This window comes from Myotis daubentonii, chromosome 5, assembly GCF_963259705.1.
Source record: "Myotis daubentonii chromosome 5, mMyoDau2.1, whole genome shotgun sequence".
NCBI lineage: Eukaryota > Metazoa > Chordata > Mammalia > Chiroptera > Vespertilionidae > Myotis > Myotis daubentonii.
Genome location: NC_081844.1, coordinates 107,726,320 through 107,742,506, shown reverse-complemented (window position 1 = coordinate 107,742,506; position 16,187 = coordinate 107,726,320). Strand labels below are relative to the sequence as shown.

The 16,187-nt window shown below is 53.8% G+C and overlaps 1 protein-coding gene across 6 annotated transcripts in view; it reads right to left on the bottom strand.

The window, feature by feature from the left end:
* HRH2 (histamine receptor H2) overlaps nt 1-8,958 on the bottom strand; it is a 46,380-nt gene extending 37,422 nt beyond the window's left edge. For 5 of the 6 annotated variants that reach the window (XR_009453135.1, XR_009453136.1, XM_059699238.1 and 2 more), the window contains exon 1: nt 8,814-8,958. The gene's annotated coding sequence lies outside the window, so the exon portion shown is untranslated. The remainder of the gene's footprint in view (nt 1-8,813) is intronic. The other variant, XM_059699237.1, reaches the window with a different exon arrangement.
* Between the last annotated feature and the right edge of the window lie 7,229 nt (nt 8,959-16,187).

The window sequence follows — 16,187 nt, the reverse complement described above, 5'->3', positions numbered from 1 at the left end:
CATCAGTTCTCCTTCACCCCCAGAATGTGACCACCCCCATCACTTTCCTCGAAGCGCTGGCCCCTCTCTGGAGCACGTCCTCCTGGCCTTTTCCTTGCTCCCTGTCCGCTCACTATTCTCCTCTCCCCACGGAATGTGAGTGTCCGGAGGGCCAGCTCCGCCCTGACAGGCACTGCGTAGGGGCTCAGTGAATACCAGTACTTGCTGCGTGGACTAAGTGCACATCGGAAACTACCATCGGAACAATGTACTGTTCCATCTGTCAGGCACTTTGAAAGTACTTTAATCTGTGCAACAGCCCTGTTACGTGGGCACCATTAGTCATCTCCATTCCGTAGCTGAGGAAATGGAGGTTTATGGTACTTTGTGACTTGGCCAAAGTCCACTGCCAGCACCTATGGGAAAGGCTGGGAGGGAGTTTCCAGGGCAGGGTTTACTGGGCCACGTGAAAATGCTGCCTTGGTTCTTCTGGGGCAGGTGAGAGCCAGCTGCCAATGTTTTCTGCGAGGCCCAAATCTCTGCCCCCTGGGGGCAGAACCACTCGGGGGGCAGGGGCCGGTGGGAAGGGCACTGTGCTGGGGACCGGGGCCGGATTGGGGTCCCTCGTGTGACTCTGAGTTGTTGTATTACCTCTAACAAGCTCTGTGCCCCCAGTTTCCTCAGCAGAGAGGTGAGGAGATGAGCTTAGACCAGTGATGGCGAACCTGTGACACGCATGTCAGAGGTGACACATGAACTCATTTTTTTGGTTGATTTTTCTTTGTTAAATGGCATTTCAATATATAAAATAAATATCAAAAATATAAGTCTTTGTTTTACTATGGTTGCAAAGATCAAAAAATTTCTATATGTGACACGGCACCAGAGTGAAGTTAGGGTTTTTCAAAATGCTGACACGCGGAGCTCAAAAGGTTCGCCATCACTGGCTTAGACTCTCAAAGGTTCCTGCTGGCAACTGTGTGTGTGTGTGTGGAGGGGGCAGGAAGGAGGGGGTCATGAGCCGCCGACATAATAAAATGGGAGCGATCCGGGCAGAAGCAGACGCAGTGGTCACTTGTATTCAGGAACCTCCTCTGCTCTCCTCGCCTCCCTCCAGTGATGGGGGCTTACTGTCTTCTCAGTACTTGCCCATCAGCCACAACCATTTAAAGACACGATAGAGCCCTACACTCTCTCTTGGAGCCCTTACCCGACTGCATGACAAATACATCATAATACAGGCACATTCCACAGAAAATGTGACTTGCAAACAGCTGTTTAGTATAATGAGCTGCCATTGCCTCGCTGTCACAGTGTGAGGTTGGGGCGTCCAGGAAATATCTACTACTTGCAGTGTTGTGGTTTTCTCTCTGTACTTCAGATCCGGCACATGGGTGTGTATGGTGGTGTGAGTTTGCGGAGGTTTTTGTAGGGTAGGCTCCCAAACAGCTCTGAGCCCCCAGAGCAGTCCCTGTTCTCCAGGTTTCTGCTTCTCTGTAGCAGCCCACACCCTCCACTGAACTCTTCCCCCTCCGTCGCCATCCCTGCCATCGTCACAGCCCTCCTCGCTGCCCCTGCTGCCTTCACCATGATTGCTGCCCTCAGTGGCAGCACCCCTGCCGCCATCACCATCACCAGCACCACCTCCCCCACCCCCAACCCCGCCCTCAGCTGCCCCACCAGCCCTGCGCCTGCCTCTGTTCTTTCCCCCCAGCCTCACCCCAGGAAGGATTCACCCTTCCAGCAGGTACCGCTTGCTCTTCCAGGCCAAAGTCCTGCGGCTGCTGGGTCACCTTGTCATCTTAACATCAGCAGCAAACAGCTAACACTTGCCAGGAACATTCATACAGGCTGGTCACCCTAGGCCAGTGGTCGGCAAACTGCGGCCCCTGGAGTGTGGCTCTTCCACAAAATACCACGTGCAGGCGCGCACGTACAGTGCGATTGAAACTTTGTGGCCACACTCAAGGGGCCAAAGAGCCGCATGTGGCTCGCGAGCCGCAGTTTGCGGACCACTGCCCTAGGCAGTCCTTCCTGCCCTCCCCACAGCCACAAAGCGTCAGCTCATTTCGAGCTCGGCAGGAGAGCTCTGTGGAGCCGCCAGAGTGTAACCCAGGTAGCTGGTTCGAGAAGCTTCTTGCTCTTAAGGGGAATTGGGCTCAAAGCAGATGTGGCACCAAGAGGTCAAATGCCTCGGCCGGGGCCACACAGCTGGTCAGAGTCAGGAAGAGCTCCCAGTTTCCAGCTCCCAACAACTCGCCTGTCTCATATGCCCCGTTTCCCAAACCTCATCCCTTCGCGTCCCACCTCCATGATTTTTGCCAAACCCATAAAATACCAATTCTATATTTTTTACTTAACATTTTTCTTTAAAGTGATTGGATTTATTGAAAAAGGAATTGTTTTTACCATTACAGTAACCACCAGGATCACTCTCCCTCAGATAGGTCACCCTGAAAATACGTGCCAGGAGAACGCAGCCAGTGCTGTGAGCCCCCTTGTAGCTCCTGCTGCCCAAAGAGCCCAGCTTCACCCTCTCCTTGTCAGAAAGGCACGCTGGCCTGTGCTCAGGGGACATTAGCGACAGCCCAAGCCCACCTCAGGCCCCGTAGGCCTGCCTGCCCTGTGCTCACCCAGGAAGCCAATGCTGGGTAGTGGAAAGGAGTCAGGAAGCTCTCTGAGGCTCAGTCTTCCCATCTGCAAAATGGGAAGATGATGTGTGAAGGTAAAGGGACGGGGCTGAAGGTGGTGGTTCCTCAATAAATGCCACTGCCCTCCCCATGGCCATTCTCTGATCTTTAAAACCACTGGGCTTCAGGTCCCGCCCTTCCTGTGAGGAAGGCACCCAAGACCGCCAGATGGGAGAAGACGTGAGCACTATGAAGAAACACGGTCTTCATCTGGCACAGTGCATGCAGGGCCGCTCGCAGATGGCCCTGGACAGTCGGCAGGGCCAGAGGGGGCTGTTTGGTTAGAAGGCCTGTCCTCCTAGCCCGCCCCTCACCCAGCCTCACCTCGGCCTCCAGCCCCTGACGAGAAGCGCTTTCACAGCAGCTGGCTGGTCCCGGCACAGCCCTGCTTCTCACCAGTGAGGCCATGTTCGCCCGGTGTCAGCCCCACCTTCCCTTCCTGTGAAATGGAGATAACAATCCCCACCCCGTGGGGGTGTCGAGAGGCCTGTGGAGGTGAAGAGCAAGAAGCTTCTAGAACCAGCCACCTGGGTAGTCTGGCCCCCCTGCTTCTCTCTGAGTAACTGCAGGGAGCAGCAGCTTGGTGTCTGCCTCAGATGCCTCGACTGTGGCAGTGGGAGCAGCTAGAGCCCCGAGCCATCGGGCTGTTGGGAGGCAACGGCCCAGCACTTCCAAAGACAGTGGGTGTGACCTTGCGTGACGCACAGCCCGCAGAGCAATACGTGGCCCAGGCGTGGGACCTGCCTCCCTCTGGCGCCCCTCTCCGTCTCCTCTCCCCCTGCCACCACGCCCTCTGTGCCCCGGCCACGGACAGACTCCCCTTTCTCCAGCTCTCCAGGAAAACTGCGCAGTTCCGGAGCCGAAAGTGGCCCCAGTGTCCAGGCCTTCCTGGAGCTGTTGACAGTTCTAGCTGCTGCTCCTGGAGGCGGGGCACCGGGCAGAGCAGCCGTGTGCTCCTGGAGACTGTCCCCACGGCTGGTCACCGCCCCTCCACCTGCTCCCATGCACGACCAACTTGGCTCTGGCCACCTTTCTCTCAATGCCACGGCGCCAGGCCCACGCCTCCTGGCAGCGCCGTCGCATAGAAGCTGGGATCAAAGAAGGGTGGAGTGGGGAAAGCCCTGGCCGAGTGGAGGTCAGCTACGCCCCTGCCTGGTTCTCAGGTGGGCAGTGGCTTGCCCAGGTTCACACAGCGATGAAAGGTGTAGTCACGTCTGGAGCCCAGTTCTTCCAGCTCTTATCAGATAGTAAAAAAAGCAACAACCAAAAAACAACAACAAATACACGATCAAAAGAAGTTTTGAGTCCTAGCCGGTTTGGCTCAGTGGATAAGGACGTCAGCCTGTGGACTGAAGGGTCCCAGGTTTGATTCCGGTCAAGGGCACATGCCCAGTTGCAGGTTCGATCCCCAGTACGGGGCGTGCAGGAGGAAGCTGATCAATGATTCTCATCATTGATGTTTCTTTCTCTCTCACACTCTCCCTTCCTCTCTGAAACCAATAAAAACATATTTTGAGAGAGAGAGAGAGAGAGAAAGAGAGAGAAAGGTTTGAGAGGTGCGAGAAAGGGCCTGGGGGTGCTGGCACTTGAGACTGAGAGGACGGGGAGGCCTCACTAAACTGACCCCATGCAAAGGCCTGGAGGCGGGAGCAGCTTGCCGCTCTGAGGCCAGTGTGGCCAGAGCCGAGCCAGTGCGGAGAGATGCGGCCCATGTGGGCGGCGCCCCATCATGCACAGCCTTGCAGACCTCCGACGGTTTGCACTTCAGTCTAAATACGGGAGTTTTAAAAGATGACTCTGATCAGAATAGATAGTTCTACAAACAAGATAACAAACGGCCCACGAGCACCCGAAAAGATGTTCAGACTCATTAGCCAGCAGGAGAATGCAGATCCACACCACAGCGATACCACTCCACACCCACCAGGGTGGCGAGGAGCCACACCCGGGGAATAAACACTGGCGAGGATGCAGAGAAGATGGGACCCGCAGACACTGCTGCAGGGAAGGCGACATGGGCAGCTGCTCTGGAAAACCGGCCGGCGGTTCCTCAAAGGTGAAACGGAGCTCCCATATGCCCCAGCATCCCACTCACCGGTATATTCCCCGAGGAAATGCAGATGCACGCTCTCCCAAAAACCCGCCCGCAGTGTCCACAGCAGCCAGAGGAGTGGAGGCAGCCCCAGTGTCCCTCAGCGGATACACGGATCAATAAAACGTGAGGTGTTCATACAAAGGAATATGATTTTAGCCGTAAGAAGGAACGAAGTACTGGCACTGCTACAGTACGGGAGCATCTTGACAATATCATGCTAGTGAGAGAAGCCAGTCACTAAAGGCCGAACGAACATCATGTGATCCCATTGATAGGAAATGTCCAGAAGAGGCACATCAGCAGGGACAGAGAGCAGGTCAGCGGTTGCCTAGCCCTGGGGGGGCGTAGGGCAGTGATGGCGAAGCTTTTGAGCTCGGCGTGCCAGCGTTTTGAAAAACCCTAACTTAACTCTGGTGCTGTGTCACATATAGAAATGTTTTGATGTTTGCAACCATAGCAAAACAAAGACTTATATTTTTGATATATATTTTATATATTTAAATGCCATTTAACAAAGAAAAATCAACCAAAGAAATGAGTTCGCGTGTCATAGGTTCGCCATCACTGGCGTAGGGGGTGGATCAGGAGTGACAGCCAGTGTGTACAGAGCTCCTTTTCGGGGCGATAAAAATGTTCTGGAATTAGATCGTGGTGATGGTTGCACAACTCTAAAAGCAATTTACTTGTACACTTCAAATGGGTGAATTGTATGGTATGTGAATTATATCGGTAAAGCTTTTATGCTTTTTTTAAAAAAGAGACCACTGGTCGCTGGTGGGGGTAGGATGGCAGCAGGGCAGCCAGGCGGCCGGTAGTACAGTCACGGGCTCCAAGCCCCGGCCCGCAGGAGGCACCGCGTGAGCACCTGTGCTGCCTTGAACGGCTGATACCGGGTCAGGATCTCCCTTCGCCTCCCACCCAGGTCTCTCGGCGCTGTGGGCACTTTGGACAGGGTTATTCTTCGTTGTGGGGAGCCTGTCCTGTGCATTGGTAGGATGTGTAGCAGCATCCCTGGACTCACCCCCCCCACACACACACACACACACCCCGGTTGCGACAATCAAAAATACCTCCAGACATTGACAGATGTCCCCTGGAGGGAAGCTGTCCACAGTGAGAACCACTGTTCTAACTTCTCTTGCTCACCTGGTGAATTCCTGGTGATCCTAGAACCATTTCTGGTAATCAGTCTTCCAGAGAGCCCTCACCCTTCAACCTCTGAAGTCCCCCAGTTTCCTAAACACCCCCCATCATAGCCCTGAGGACGTTATTTGCACGCCACTGCCCCTCACCCCTCTGTAGAGATGGCACTGTGAGCCTCTGGGTGCCCTGCATCCTGCACAGACCTGGCACTTTGGAGGTCACCGCTGAGCCGTTCCTTTGCCTGTACAGTGCAGGGCTGCAGTGCTAGGTGCTTAAATGTCAGCTACTAGAATCTGCTGACCCTCCTGACCCTGGTTAGAAGTGTAGTCTCTGAATCTAGATGGCCTGGGATTGAACCGGGTGTGACACTGGCCCGGGCACCTGGCTGCATGTGTTTGGCTCCTGGTTTCCTCTCTGTAAAATGGAGAATCGACCTACCTCTTAGGGTTATCGTGAGCACATAGTAAGAACAAATGGATGTTAATAACTTAGTATTCCTCTTCCTTCTAAGGGGCCAACTAGGCCTCACCCAAGAGGGTGGCCCTGTAATTGACAAGTGTTCATATGCTGGCCTGTCTTGGGTGCTGAGGAGGAGGTGAGAGTGGGTGGGTTATATTGTCACTAGAAACCAGACAGTTCTATGACCACTAATTATTAAAGAGTATGCTCACTGCATACAATCTGGAAAGTTCAGAATTATAAAGAGTCAAGAAATAAATCTCCCATAATGCCACCACCCAGCCGGCAAACATTGTTAACACGCTTTGGCTCATTTCCTTCCAGTGTTTTTTCAAAAGTGCTTGCCACAGATTTGTGGCCATGCCATATACATGCCTATGCACAAGCATGAATCCATTCATTAAAAACTCTCCGTTCTTAGCAGCACGGCTGTCTCATAACCTAATTGACCCCTCTTGTTGGACATTTAGGCGCTTTCTGATTGTTGATGAATCTGTTTGCATTCGAAAGAGCCTTTGTTCATATCCCTGTCCTTGCTTTGGATGTCCTCTTCTTCTTTTAAAACATTTTTTGGCAGAGAAACCTCTCTCGCCTAACGGGACGCCCGTTTTCCCACCAGCCAGCAGGGATCTCCTCCCAGGACTGAGCTAATCCCTGGGATTGGGTCTTAATCCCATGTCCCCCTCCCTGGTGCACTGGGGAGATGGACCGCAGCTGGCCTCGTTTCCCCTTCGGACGCATCACCGGGAGGGCCAGTTCAGTTAGTCACCCGTGGAGGATGGAGAACAGAAAGTGCCGTGAAGCCAGGGGAAGCAGCCTCGGCCAAGGTTAATGGGGACGAGGTGAACCCGGACAAGGTGGTTGAGGAAGGAAGAGGGTTGGCGGAATGGAGTGACTCAGCCTGGTCTCCGCTTCCTGTGTGGTGCTGAGGGGTGACCTTCCTTCCCTTCAGACCCTGGAAAAGCCACCTGGCAAAGGCGCCCAGGTCCACTGCCAGCCACCAGACCTGCCTTCTCTATGAGGCCTGGGCCAGGAAATCCGTGCTGCTCAGGTTGGCACCTGCCAGGCGCCCAGGCGGTGATAGACACCTTTCACAGTCATGTCTGGGGCTGTTGTGGGACTGTCTGGGGCCACGCAGACCTGAGGCCACCCCCAGCACAGGCAATTCCTACCAGGTGACTGTGGATCACAGACGCCCTGAGCCTTGCTTTCCTCGTCTGTAAATTGGGTTTTAGTGGCACTGACTTCCCAGGATTGGTGAGATGACTGTAGCCACTGCTGTATACATAGCACCCCAGGCCTGCACAGGGCAGCTGTCAGAGAAATGGCATTTTCTCCTTCTATTCAGTTCTCAGCATATCTCAGCATCAGGGAGGACAATCAATATATCTATCCAATCGCCTTTCATAACCTACAGGGAACTCGTAAGTCACAACTTCCTATGACAAATCAGGAGACGGAGGCTCCGAGAGAAACCGGGAATCTCTACAGGATATAAAGTGGCATCTCACAGATTTCACGTCTTAGGGAACCATCCAGATGTGTGTCTGGGTTGGGGGGGCTCCTGTCCCCCTGTCCCTGGGTCCTGCTTCATGCCCAGCAGGGCCACTGACCATCTCTAGCAAAGGGGACCAGGGAGGACCTACCTGGTGATGACGATGGGCTCCAGGAGGCAAAGGGCACCTGCACTCTGGGCCCCTGATCTAAGGTGTGACAGCTGCCATGGTGGGGACACCACAGTTGCAGGGACCTTCTTGCCCTGCCCCCTCCTACCCTCCCAGCCATCTCAGAGCGGGCGCACACATACCCCTTTCCTGGGGAGGAAACTGAGGCCCTTTTGCTGAAGGTCAACGGCACTGAGTAAGCAGGCGAACTGGGATTCTTAGCCGAGGCCACTTGCTTGGCTCATCCTGGAGGCAAACCCCTCTCCAGATGTTGGGGGGTGGGGGTGGGAGCGTCCCTGCCCGGAGCGCTGCCCTCAGCTCCATCCCAGCATCAGGGAGCAGTTGGTGAGGATGATCCCTGAGAGCTAGGGACCCCTCTCGCCAACCCTGGCCAGCCCCTGGCTTTCCTTAAGCACAAAGTCGCTTCATGCTCCAGTGCCTCCACCCAGACCCGGCCGGCCCAGGGACTGTTTCAGCGCAAGTGGACTTTGCAGATCCACGCCCACGCGGGAGAGGGACACTACCTGACCCAGCACACGGCGCGCACCGGGACTGCATCCCCGCGCTCGCAGCATCCCCTTGGCGGAAGCGGCAGGGCCCCATGGGTCACAGAGGAGGAAACTGAGGCTCCACCAGCTGAGGGACCGGCCAAGGTCATGCGCAACCAGCGAGCAGCAGAGCCCGCTGGAACTCTGGGTCCGGAGAAGCTGGGGAAACTCCAGCGAGCGCCCGCCCGGGACCCCGCCCCAACCCAGCTCCGCGGGGAGGCGGAGGCCGTGTTACCTGGTGCTGCTGAAGCCGAGTGGCTCCGCTGCGGAGCCCGCGCCTCCTCTACCCGCGCCCGCCGCTCTCTGGCTCCCTGACTGGAACGGAGAGGGTGGCCCGAGCCCCAAGCCCCATGCCCGCACCACTTCCTGGTCTCCGCCCCTCACTCGCTCCTCCTCGCTTTGCAGCGCGCCTTCCTTTTTTCCTCTCCTAGTCTGGCTCTCCCTCTCCCCTTCCCCACCCGCTCCGTGCACAGCGCGCAGGCATGCACCGCTCTTCTACCATCCACGCAGGCTCCCTCTCCCTCCCGCTCATCCATTCTCTCTTCCTTTCTCCTGGACCCCTTTCCTTCCCTCCCTGACACTTCCCCCTTCCTCTTTCTTTCTGTCCCCGGCTCACTCTTTCTCTCACTTCCCCCACAACCAGGCCTGGGACCCCACATCCAGCCATGCAATAACTCCCAGCTGTGGCCCAGCCCTGGGAGGGAAAGACCATGGGAGTGGGCGGCACTCCCTCACCTTGGGTACCCAGCTCCCAGCCACCCGGAATTAAGGTTAGAACAGAGAAAAGGAACTAGTGTTCCGGAAAAGCTTGGATCATCCTGGGATCAGTGGAACTTCAGAAAACAGCAGATTTGTCCTTGTTGAAGGGAGGGATGGAGAGGCAAGAGGCAGGGAAGAGGGTCTTGGGAAAGGGGCTTTTGGGAGGGAAAATAACACCCATCTTGCAGATGAGAAAACAGAGGCTCAGGTGGGGAAACCTGGCTCTTACATACCAAGATGTCTAGGCTGCTGTGTGAACCCCGCAGAGCTGGGTGGCAGGAGCCCGGGTGGCCAAGGGTGCTGTGTGAAGCCGGGGTTACCAGCCCAGTGGAGAGGCAGGCGGCCAAATGGGCTGCTCCCTTGTTGCTAGGGGAACCTGGTTCATGGAGGGGAGTTTCTGGAGAAGCTTTAACAAAGGAGTGAGAAAGGGAGCTGGTCCGGCTGAATGTAAATGTCAGGCACGTGTTCATGATTGACACGTCGTCCTAAGCCGTTCTGTCGCTTTGGGCCCAGTCCTGTGCCATGTGCCGAGTGAGGTGCGGAGACTAAGGTCACGGTTCCCTAGAGCTCAGAGGTCACAGCTTCTAGGGGAGGCCCTTGTAGTCTGCTCATCCACGTCACCAGCATCTTGGAATCACAGCAAGAGCCTCCAAGCTGGCCTGGCGGATTCCACTCTTGCTCGCCTGCAGCTCACAGAGCAGTGTCCCCTGCGGAAACCCTCCTTTGACTTCCTGTTGCAGTTAACATGAAGTCGACAGCCCTATCACCATCAACACGATCTGGCTACAGCCAGATCTGTCCTCTCTGATCTCCTGCCTTGCCACCTCCGCCTCCCACCCTCCGTGTGCCTCTGGCTGCAGTGGCTTCCTCCTTATGCCCTGACAGGCCCAGCTGGACCATGCCACAGGCAGTTTGCCCTGGCTGCCCCCTGCTGGGAATGCTCTTCCCCCGCCTGCTCAGACAGCAGAGGCCTGATCATCTTACCACAGGCCTCCTTTGCCACAGCGTTTTCATATCATCCCTTCTTATTACAATGGAAACACTTACCACCGTGTAACAGTATCTTGTTTATATGCTTCTTGTCGCTATACTGCACCAGCATGTAAGCACCGAAGGAGAAGCGACCTTGTGTGTATTGTTCCCGGGGTCTCCCTGGAACCTGGAGCAGCACCTGGCACTACCTGGCACACAGTAAATGTTGTTGAATGAGTGAATGAATGACGCTATAGTAAAGAAGTTTAGAAAAAGGAAAAGTTGATGGACGGCACCGAGGGGAAAAAGATTGCCTTCAGAGAGGAGAGATTTTAGAGTCAGATCTTAAACGGGGAGCCACAGGGTGGAGAAGAAGGGAAGGGCGCAGAGGCAGAGGGAAGAGCAGAGGCAGGCACAGAACGTGACACAGCCTGGACCATTCGGGGGCTTAAAAGACATGACAGGGATTGTGGTCTGATGAGCATGGGGTCTATGGCAGGTTTTTAGGCTGGGCGGCTGGGAAGGCTGGGAGGTGTCTCCGGGAGGAGAGAAGCTGCATGACCTTGGTCTCGGTGAAGGGCATGCTGGGTGGAGGGAGCAGGTGAGACAGCAGCACGTGGAACAGCGGTCGAACACAGGGGGATGATGTGGCTCTGTAGAGTGCTTTTTAAAAGGATTGAAGAGGAACCTGGCCTCCTGGTGTGTGTGTGGGGGGGGGGGGGCGCGAGTACTGTTCATGCCTGTTCAGTGCCCCTCCCAGAGAGAGGATAGTCTGACGGTGTGTTGGTGGGGGTGATTGTGTCACTTCCGCGCAGAGGCTCTGGGACAGTCAGTGTTTGCCACATCCCTTTCCTCTGTTCAGGCGATGTCCCAGGAGAGGCCGCTCTGTCACCTTGGGTCCCAGAGCGGAGTCCCAACCCCCGCCCCTAGTGGACATGTAATGTGGGTGAGAGATAAATTTGTTGTAGGCTATTTGGGTTTCTGGAGTCATTCGATGTTGTCGGCTAGTCACAGCCCTTTGGTTTTCCTTACTGAGTCAAGCTGGTTCCGGCCCTTACTCGCTGTGGTAGGTTTTCAAAGGTGGCCACACAGTGTGGCCCAAGCCCTTGTGCAGTGCGACAGACAGCACCTCCCGGCAGCAGTGGAGTCTGCAGCTCCTCCCCTGGCCTGGCCTAGCCCTGTGCTTTGCTTTGACTGATAGAACCCAGTGGAAGGGATGCTGGGCCACTTCCCAGGTGAGGCCTCAGAGGGGCCTGGCGCTTCAGCTCCCACTCTCTTGGAACAATGCCCTGAGCCCACCAGGCTGTGAAGAGGCTGGGAGGAGGGGCCACATGGGGCCAGGTGGCCAGATGGCCCGGCTGTCTGAGCCGCATGGGTGAGCACAGGCAAGACCAGCAGAAGAAGCACCCAGGCAACCCACAGAACTGAGAGAAATGGCATGCCCTTGTTCTAAGCCAGCAATTTTGGGGGTGATTTGTTACAAAGCAATGGATAACTAGATAAAGGGCCTTAGGGGGATCGATTCATCCCTCTGAACCCATTTTCTTGACCAAGAGATAAACATAACAGTGATGCCCGCCCTTAAAAAGTTTGGATGGGACTCAGATGAAAAAAGAAATGGATATTCAATTCACTTATTCCCTCAACACATGTCTATTGGACCTACTATGTGTCAGGCACTGGGTTAACTCTGAGATACAGTGATGAACAAGTAGACAGGATCTGACATGCTAGAGGGATGAGGAAAATGATAAACAAGCCAGATAACTTCAGTTAGTTTATAATTTCAGAATTGCTGCGTGGAAAGCAAGCAGGGTCATGTAATTGAGGATGACTGGCGGCTTGAAAACAGTTGGGAAGGTTTTTCTGAGCATGTGGCTCTGACTGAGTCAGGAATATGAAGAGAAAGGGAGCAGCAACCCATGTAGAAGGGAGCAGTAAGTGCAGATGCCTCCAAGGTAGGGACAGGTGTGGCCTCGGCGAGGAACATGAGAAGGTCACCATGGCGGAGTGTGTGGGAGAGGCAGACCATGGTTGGTATTGATGCAAGGCCATGGTGAGGCCTGCAGATTTCATCCAAAATGAAATGGAGCTACTGGAGGGTTTTAATGGGGGGTGATCACCTCCATCCACCGTGAGGGGAGTTATTGCTGGAGGCAGTTCATAGCTGGTCACCCAACAGATTGGGATGACATTGGCGACCGTTTCCAGCTCTGAAAGTTTCCGGTTCTGTACTAGATCTAAAAACCTTTGAAAACTACTAAGCACTTGGATCACATGTAAGAAGTCATTACTAATAGGCTCCCACCCTGCAAGAGGGCTTGGGTTCTGATGGCCTCAAGCTCCCTCTTGCCCTGAATGTGTGATAGGAACTATCTTTCGAAGGAAGCCAGAAGAAGCTTCTCATTCTGAGGAAACCCAAGCCACTTTTTGACCAGAATAGAAAACACACACACACACACACACACACACACACACACACACACATGTATGTGCTTTTGTTGGGTGAGTAATCCTGGCCAAGTTAACAGCTTAGAATTGGGGGGGGGGGGGACACACAAACAAACCACCAACAAGAAGATTTTAACAATTAAGCTACTGAATGAATGACATGGGTGGTGATAGCATTTCTAAAGTGGTCTGCGGAGAATCCTAGTGGAAGCCCGCTGGTTTTCATCACCAGCTATTTCTTGTCCGTGCCCTGGGCTCTGGAGGGTGGCTCTGGGTCTGTGGTGGGGCACATGCGCCTGTGGCTGGGGTGTGTGGGCTGCAGGACTTCCTGCTATCACGTGCTCTGAGTCTTCCGAGAGACATTGGAAAGGCCTCAGGGCTGGGTGGCCCCAGATTGTTGCTGCAGCAGGTTTGTGCGCCCCGCCCCTCAGGGTGCCTCTGCAGAGCCCAGACTTGGCTCTCTCCCCAGTGTCTTCAGATGACGTGATGCCCAGTTCTGGCTCACAAGATATGAAGGAACATGATGTGTCGAACTACCTACCATCTTCTGTGTGCTGTGCTGGGGCCTGTGTGTGCCTCATTTCAAATCATCCTCACCACAGCCCTGTACGGTAAATGCTGTTATTTCCCCCGGGTTACAGATGAGGACACCAGGGCCCAGAAGTCAGAGTTTCTCCAAGGTCCCACCGCTACCTGGGGGATTCACGTTACCAGGATACCAGCTCCAAAGCCCCTGCCTCTCCACACTGGGCCCTCCTGGCCCCTCCACTGGCGGAATAGACTGTTCTGCGGGAAACCGGAGTCGGCTACGATGCATTCAGCCTGGGTCTCCAGCCAGACAGACCACCCTGTGGACTTTGGACTTGTCAGCCTCCTTAAGGGCATGAGCCAGTTCCTTAAAATAAACCTCTTTCCCTCTGTACACACATCCTATTGGTCCTGTTTCTCTGGAGAAGGCTAATAATGCACAGAAAGGAGCTATTCACAGCTCCTAAAGCAACGATGGGAAAGATGATTTAGAGCAGCTGGCGGATCTGATGACTGATAGGCAGCCCAGACTGGGACTCAAGTTCAAGACCAGTAACTCAGAATAAAGAAAAAGCCAGGTCTAGGAATCATGCTGGGCTGGCCCCCAGGGAGCCCGGCTGGGTCCTTAGTTGGAGTTCCCAGGAGGCAAGGAGTTTTGACATGAGAGTCAAGAGGTGAGACTGGGACTCAGGCAAGAGCTTGGCCCTGGTCCCGGTGGGGGCCAGAGAGAACTGCTGTGTCGGCCACAGTGCTTTCCGACCCTTTCTCCTGGCCTTTCACCCCCTGTAAAGGCTGGAGAGTCAGATACTTGCTTTCCCAAAGTCTGTGATAGAAAGCATTGTCATGTGACCCAGTGTGGCCAATGAGACGAAGGGGAAGTCTTTAGGGGGCATGGAAAGTTTCTCTCCACTGAGAGGCAGAGGGGCATGGCTAGGTGCTCACCTGCTGCCCCGCCTGCTTGCTCCAGGACTTCCTCCTGTTGATCTGCCGCTGAGGCAGCCATGCTGTGACCATGAGGGAAAAGCCACCAGAACCACAAGGAAATTGAGTGCAGAGGCTGTAGGGCTGTGGAGCAAACCCTGGAAACGCCGACTTCCCAACATTTTCATTGGGAGATCATGACACACCCACCTTGCTGAACACATCCTGCTTCCAGGAGGAAATCGTAGGATGTGCAGAACGGATGGCCCTGTCCCCAGTTTGCTGCCCTTGAGGGTCTGTGCCCTAATTTTCCTCCATTGGGACACTCTTCCCCTTGTCTCTCCTGCCAGGCGTAGGTATTGCTTTCTCTGGAAGCTCAGCTGTCAGTTCCCTGGGTCACATGTCCCTGCTCAGAGCCTCTTAGATGAGTGCACCTTCACTTTCATACAATGTCACCTGGTCTTATTCCGACCTCTTCCCACAAGGTGGGTGCTCTGAGGGGGCAAATAGGAAGGGGGCAGACGGAAACCCTAAGCAGGTTTCCACTTATGTCTCATCGGCCCAGACCTACCTACCCCGTGGCCATCGCTGGCTACCAGGGAGGCTTGCGCAGCGCCAGCGTCACCCTTCCAGCCTCCTCAGTGGAAGGCAGGCAGAGGAGAAGAGGGCTAGCATGGGAGTGTGGGGTTGCCGCTAAGCAGCATCTACCGCAGATGACAAGATGTTCTGTTGGGCTCTTTGGAATTTTAACTATTTTTTTTTTTTCTAAATGAAATACCTTATTTTTTATTGATTTGAAAAGTAATAACACTTGTTGTCAAAATTCAAACCGTATGGGGTAAGTTTCCTGAAATCTTCTTCCGAGATAAGCTTATGAATAATTTGATCTATACCTCTTTCTAGACTTTTATCGAAGCATAAAAATATTTTAGGCATTTATTTGTAAAAACGGGATTATATCACACATACTATTCTGCCACCTAGTTTTTATTATTTTTTTAAAGAAAAAAAACACGTAAGAGTAACATGGATATATCCCCGTGTTGATACAAAGAGAGATTTAGCTTGATCCTTCTGAACAGTGTCATTGTTTCTGTATTAGTTATCACAAACCTAGTGGCTAAAATCAACACACAGTTATTATCTGGAAGTTTCTGTGAGTCAGAAGCCTGGGTGGAGCTTCGCTGGGTCCTTTGCTCAAGGTCTCCCACTGGGCAAGGCATGGGCAGGGCTGGGCTCATGAGGAAGGACCACTTCCAAGTTCACTTAGTCCTCGACAGGATTCAGTTCCTTTGGGTTGAGAGTTCCTCAGGAACTATTGGCTAGAAGTCAACCTCAATCCCTTTGGACCCGATTCTCCCCAACATGGCGTCTTGCTTCATCACAGCCAGCAAGGCAGAGAATCTGCCAGCAAGACCACAGTCAGAACCGTTTGTAATCTAATCACAGAAGTGATAGCCACTTAGTCTTGAGGTATTCCATTGGTTAGAAGCAAGTCAGAGGTCCCGCCCACACTCAAGGGGAAGGCCCGACACAGTGGGTGACTGCCAGGAGCCAGGAGTCCTGGGCCTCTGTCCGACGTGGTGTTCCACTTATGTAACTATCCTCCTGCTGCTGATCACCTAGGGGTATTTCTAGTTTTCTCACCAATATAAACCGTGAACTTCATCATCCTTGAACTTGTATCTTTATGGCCTGGTCCAAGATTTCCTTTGGGAAATTCTTCAAGGTGATATTCCTATACGTAAGAGCAAATAGATTAATACTAGTAGATAAACGCTTTCCCAAAACTTGAACAAATGTATACGTTCAGCGACAGTGTGTGAATGTTACTCTTCCCACCCCCTCACCAAGGCTGAGCACACAACAATCTGTTAAATATTCTCCAGTTTGGTAGGTGAAAATGGATATCTCTGTGTTGTAGTTTGTAATGTTTTGTTTCTCAGTAGAGTTGAGTATTTTCCTTATATTATCAGCT